General features: G+C 54.0%; 1 non-coding gene across 1 annotated transcript in view; it reads left to right on the top strand.

The window, feature by feature from the left end:
• Window positions 1-3,684: 3,684 nt before the first annotated feature.
• Window positions 3,685-5,000, top strand: part of LOC124589220 — a 1,910-nt gene continuing 594 nt past the window's right edge. Inside the window, exon 1 of the ribosomal RNA XR_006976019.1 lies at window positions 3,685-5,000. This exon is cut by the window's right edge and continues 594 nt beyond it. This is a non-coding gene — a ribosomal RNA (small subunit ribosomal RNA).

Below are 5,000 nucleotides of genomic sequence, written 5' to 3'. Positions count from 1 at the left end.
ACGAGTAACTACATAGCGGGCTCGCCGTGTCACTAATGTACAGAGATACAATAGTTTCGACTGGAACCGGATTAAACGTATACACGGCGCTGATTAGTAATAGATAGAGCCATCAGAATACAGATAATGTATACAACTGTCCGTATACATGCTGAAAGACTCTGCTCACAATCACACGTCAGCCAGACACTCTTATCACGCACTACTCTCTGCCTGTAACAGGCACACAGACAATATGTAAGCACCAGCATGGAACAACACCCAGTGCATCCTCTCTGCCACATTAGACAATCCACACTATCATAACCAGACCGGGAGGTCCACTCACAAAACAGAATATCTCACCCTTCCGACAACCACCATTGCTCAGCTAAGCCACCAACACCCACACATGTCCTACACAGGGGTGCACCCAACATCACAATACTGCCTCCTGTCACACCACACAAACAATGGCAGGAATGAAAGACACAGGTCTGCCACAAGCATGGAATCAGAGCGCCGCCTGTTATGAGCCAAAGGTGCACCCTGACGTGGCAAATCAGATGATGCCGCAGTCATTTACTTACGATAATCACAATCAACAAACCGGCCCCCCCCCCCCCCCCCAAAACACCTTTCCTTACAACAATGTGTACCTTAACCTAACCCGTATTGTACCTTAACCTAACCCGTATTGTACCTTAACCTAACCCGTATTGTACCTTAACCTAACCCGTATTGTACCTTAACCTAACCCGTATTGTACCTTAACCTAACCCGTATTGTACCTTAACCTAACCCGTATTGTACCTTAACCTAACCCGTATTGTACCTTAACCTAACCCGTATTGTACCTTAACCTAACCCGTATTGTACCTTAACCTAACCCGTATTGTGCCTTAACCTAACCCGTATTGTGCCTTAACCTAACCCGTATTGTGCCTTAACCTAACCCGTATTGTGCCTTAACCTAACCCGTATTGTGCCTTAACCTAACCCGTATTGTGCCTTAACCTAACCCGTATTGTGCCTTAACCTAACCCGTATTGTGCCTTAACCTAACCCGTATTGTGCCTTAACCTAACCCGTATTGTGCCTTAACCTAACCCGTATTGTGCCTTAACCTAACCCGTATTGCGCCTTAACCTAACCCGTATTGCGCCTTAACCTAACCCGTATTGCGCCTTAACCTAACCCGTATTGCGCCTTAACCTAACCCGTATTGCGCCTTAACCTAACCCGTATTGCGCCTTAACCTAACCTATATTGCGCCTTAACCTAACCTATATTGCGCCTTAACCTAACCTATATTGCGCCTTAACGTAACCCGCGTTGCGCCTTAACGTAACCCGCGTTGCGCCTTAACGTAACCCGCGTTGCGCCTTAACGTAACCCGCGTTGCGCCTTAACGTAACCCGCGTTGCGCCTTAACCTAACCCGCGTTGCGCCTTAACCTAACCCGCGTTGCGCCTTAACCTAACCCGCGTTGCGCCTTAACCTAACCCGCGTTGCGCCTTAACCTAACCCGCGTTGCGCCTTAACCCAACCCGCGTTGGGCCTTAACCCAACCCGCGTTGGGCCTTAACCCAACACGCGTTGGGCCTTAACCCAACACGCGTTGGGCCTTAACCCAACACGCGTTGGGCCTTAACCCAACACGCGTTGGGCCTTAACCCAACACGCGTTGGGCCTTAACCCAACACACGTTGGGCCTTAACCCAACACACGTTGGGCCTTAACCCAACACACGTTGGGCCTTAACCCAACACACGTTGGGCCTTAACCCAACACACGTTGGGCCTTAACCCAACACACGTTGGGCCTTAACCCAACACACGTTGGGCCTTAACCCAACACACGTTGGGCCTTAACCCAACACACGTTGGGCCTTAACCCAACACACGTTGGGCCTTAACCCAACACACGTTGGGCCTTAACCCAACACACGTTGGGCCTTAACCCAACACACGTTGGGCCTTAACCCAACACACGTTGGGCCTTAACCCAACACACGTTGGGCCTTAACCTGCTCTGTAATTGTCATACGACGCGTTAAATTAGTGTAGTGTTGCCTAACTGCAACCCCCGCAATATAGTTTGCTACCCGCACTGCCCGGTCCCCAGAGTATCGCTTCATGTTAAACACCTTGCAGCTATACACTGTAATGCGGATGGCAGCAGGACGTACATGCTCAATGCCCTTCGCAGTTGTTCATTGGCATTCGCATGGCGAAGCACAGCCTACGTTGTGGTACGGCTTGTGTCAACTGTCCGCTGATGTTGTACGTCCAAATCACACACTGTACTGCACATTGGTCCTCATGTACTGAATGATACATCGTGGTACATGTGTGACCGTACCACGACTGCGCCAACAACGGCGAACCATACGGTCCAAATATTGTGCACTCAGCTACGTGTCGTCTCCCTATAAGAGCTGGATTGCAGTATGGTATGCCGTGGATGGCGATCAGCATGAGCCGTCTGTTGATGTAGTGGCGCGTGTTGTCAGACGTAGTCGTCTCTTCTCACTCACCGTGATAGCATGGTGCACTGCGTTCCACATCTGCGACATGCGACAGAGGCCGGTTGACAGTCGTTCGCGCAATGGACATCGCATACGTACGGGGGCCACCTTCCACGTGTTCGCGAAGCGTGCACATGTTGTTGCGTGTATGTGGGCAGACATAGTGTGTCGTGACACCTGACACAGGCATGCAACAATCGTTGAATTTGCAAATGGCGATGGACGTCTACGTTTGCTGGTGACGTTACGCAAATGAACAACTGGTAAACCGTTGTGGTGCGGTTGTTCTCGCTAGAGGTGAATCAGTGATGGCGACGATCGGTTGAGCTACCAACCGGTTGTTTCAGCGATACCCACCATGCCCACGAACGTGAATGGCATGTGGGTGTGAAGCGATACGCGGCGGTGGCTGGGTGGGACCGTCCCCGGCCGGTGAGGGGGGGCCTCCCGGCGTGCTGGCCGCGCGGTGCGTGGGCGCACGCGCTACAGCCGGCTGGTGGGGGCGGCCAGTGGCAGGCGCGCCGGCCGACGGAGGCGGCAGGCGGCGCAGCTGCGCGCCGGCGCACCCTGCACGCGGCGCCGTGCGGCCAAAGTAGGTCCTCGCGGGCCCGGTGCGAAGCGCGGTGGACATCTGCAGTGTGCTGGTCCGATTGAGGACTGTGTGCGCTGAGGATGCGCCGCCGCCCGGCGCTCGGCGCCGCGACGCCGTCTGCTGCTCGGTCGCCTCTGCGGTTCTCGCAGGTGGTTTGTATCGCAGCTGTGCGGACGTGTTGGCGCGTTCGCTTCGGCACCCAAGTGGGGCTTTTGTCCTTCTGTGGCGCTGGCGTTGGAGCTGCCGGCCACCGTAGGTGGCGCGTGTTGTCTCCCGCCGGCAATGCCACGACAGCACGCTCCCGGGCCTCTGTCGGCAGCGGCAAGCTCAGTTGGGAGCACGGGTGGTCGCACCTAAAGCGTCTACTCGCCAAACTCCGGGCGATTGCGCCTCTCTCGAACCCGACCAAGTACTTAGGACGGCGCTGCGCGCCGCCGGGACCTGAGAGGGTTTCGAGGTGTATTGTGCAGGGGAGCTCAGCCTCCTCCTGTTTGCAGAATAATTGAGCGGACGCTTGCGTGTTCGCGCGGGCCCCCGGGACACACTCCCGGGCGGCCGGCTGCTCAGCTCTAGTTGACGCAGCTCCCTGGTTGATCCTGCCAGTAGTCATATGCTTGTCTCAAAGATTAAGCCATGCATGTCTCAGTACAAGCCGCATTAAGGTGAAACCGCGAATGGCTCATTAAATCAGTTATGGTTCCTTAGATCGTACCCACGTTACTTGGATAACTGTGGTAATTCTAGAGCTAATACATGCAAACAGAGTCCCGACCAGAGATGGAAGGGACGCTTTTATTAGATCAAAACCAATCGGTCGGCTCGTCCGGTCCGTTTGCCTTGGTGACTCTGAATAACTTTGGGCTGATCGCACGGTCCTCGTACCGGCGACGCATCTTTCAAATGTCTGCCTTATCAACTGTCGATGGTAGGTTCTGCGCCTACCATGGTTGTAACGGGTAACGGGGAATCAGGGTTCGATTCCGGAGAGGGAGCCTGAGAAACGGCTACCACATCCAAGGAAGGCAGCAGGCGCGCAAATTACCCACTCCCGGCACGGGGAGGTAGTGACGAAAAATAACGATACGGGACTCATCCGAGGCCCCGTAATCGGAATGAGTACACTTTAAATCCTTTAACGAGTATCTATTGGAGGGCAAGTCTGGTGCCAGCAGCCGCGGTAATTCCAGCTCCAATAGCGTATATTAAAGTTGTTGCGGTTAAAAAGCTCGTAGTTGGATTTGTGTCCCACGCTGTTGGTTCACCGCCCGTCGGTGTTTAACTGGCATGTATCGTGGGACGTCCTGCCGGTGGGGCGAGCTGAAGGCGTGCGACGCGCCTCGTGCGTGCTCGTGCGTCCCGAGGCGGACCCCGTTGCAATCCTACCAGGGTGCTCTTGAGTGAGTGTCTCGGTGGGCCGGCACGTTTACTTTGAACAAATTAGAGTGCTTAAAGCAGGCAAGCCCGCCTGAATACTGTGTGCATGGAATAATGGAATAGGACCTCGGTTCTATTTTGTTGGTTTTCGGAACCCGAGGTAATGATTAATAGGGACAGGCGGGGGCATTCGTATTGCGACGTTAGAGGTGAAATTCTTGGATCGTCGCAAGACGAACAGAAGCGAAAGCATTTGCCAAGTATGTTTTCATTAATCAAGAACGAAAGTTAGAGGTTCGAAGGCGATCAGATACCGCCCTAGTTCTAACCATAAACGATGCCAGCCAGCGATCCGCCGCAGTTCCTCCGATGACTCGGCGGGCAGCCTCCGGGAAACCAAAGCTTTTGGGTTCCGGGGGAAGTATGGTTGCAAAGCTGAAACTTAAAGGAATTGACGGAAGGGCACCACCAGGAGTGGAGCCTGCGGCTTAATTTGACTCAACACGGGAAACCTCACCAGGCCCG

Source organism: Schistocerca americana, unplaced genomic scaffold (genome assembly GCF_021461395.2).
Source record: "Schistocerca americana isolate TAMUIC-IGC-003095 unplaced genomic scaffold, iqSchAmer2.1 HiC_scaffold_692, whole genome shotgun sequence".
Classification (NCBI taxonomy): domain Eukaryota; kingdom Metazoa; phylum Arthropoda; class Insecta; order Orthoptera; family Acrididae; genus Schistocerca; species Schistocerca americana.
Note: the sequence above shows the minus strand (reverse complement) of the source record. Positions and strands in the feature narration are given on the sequence as shown.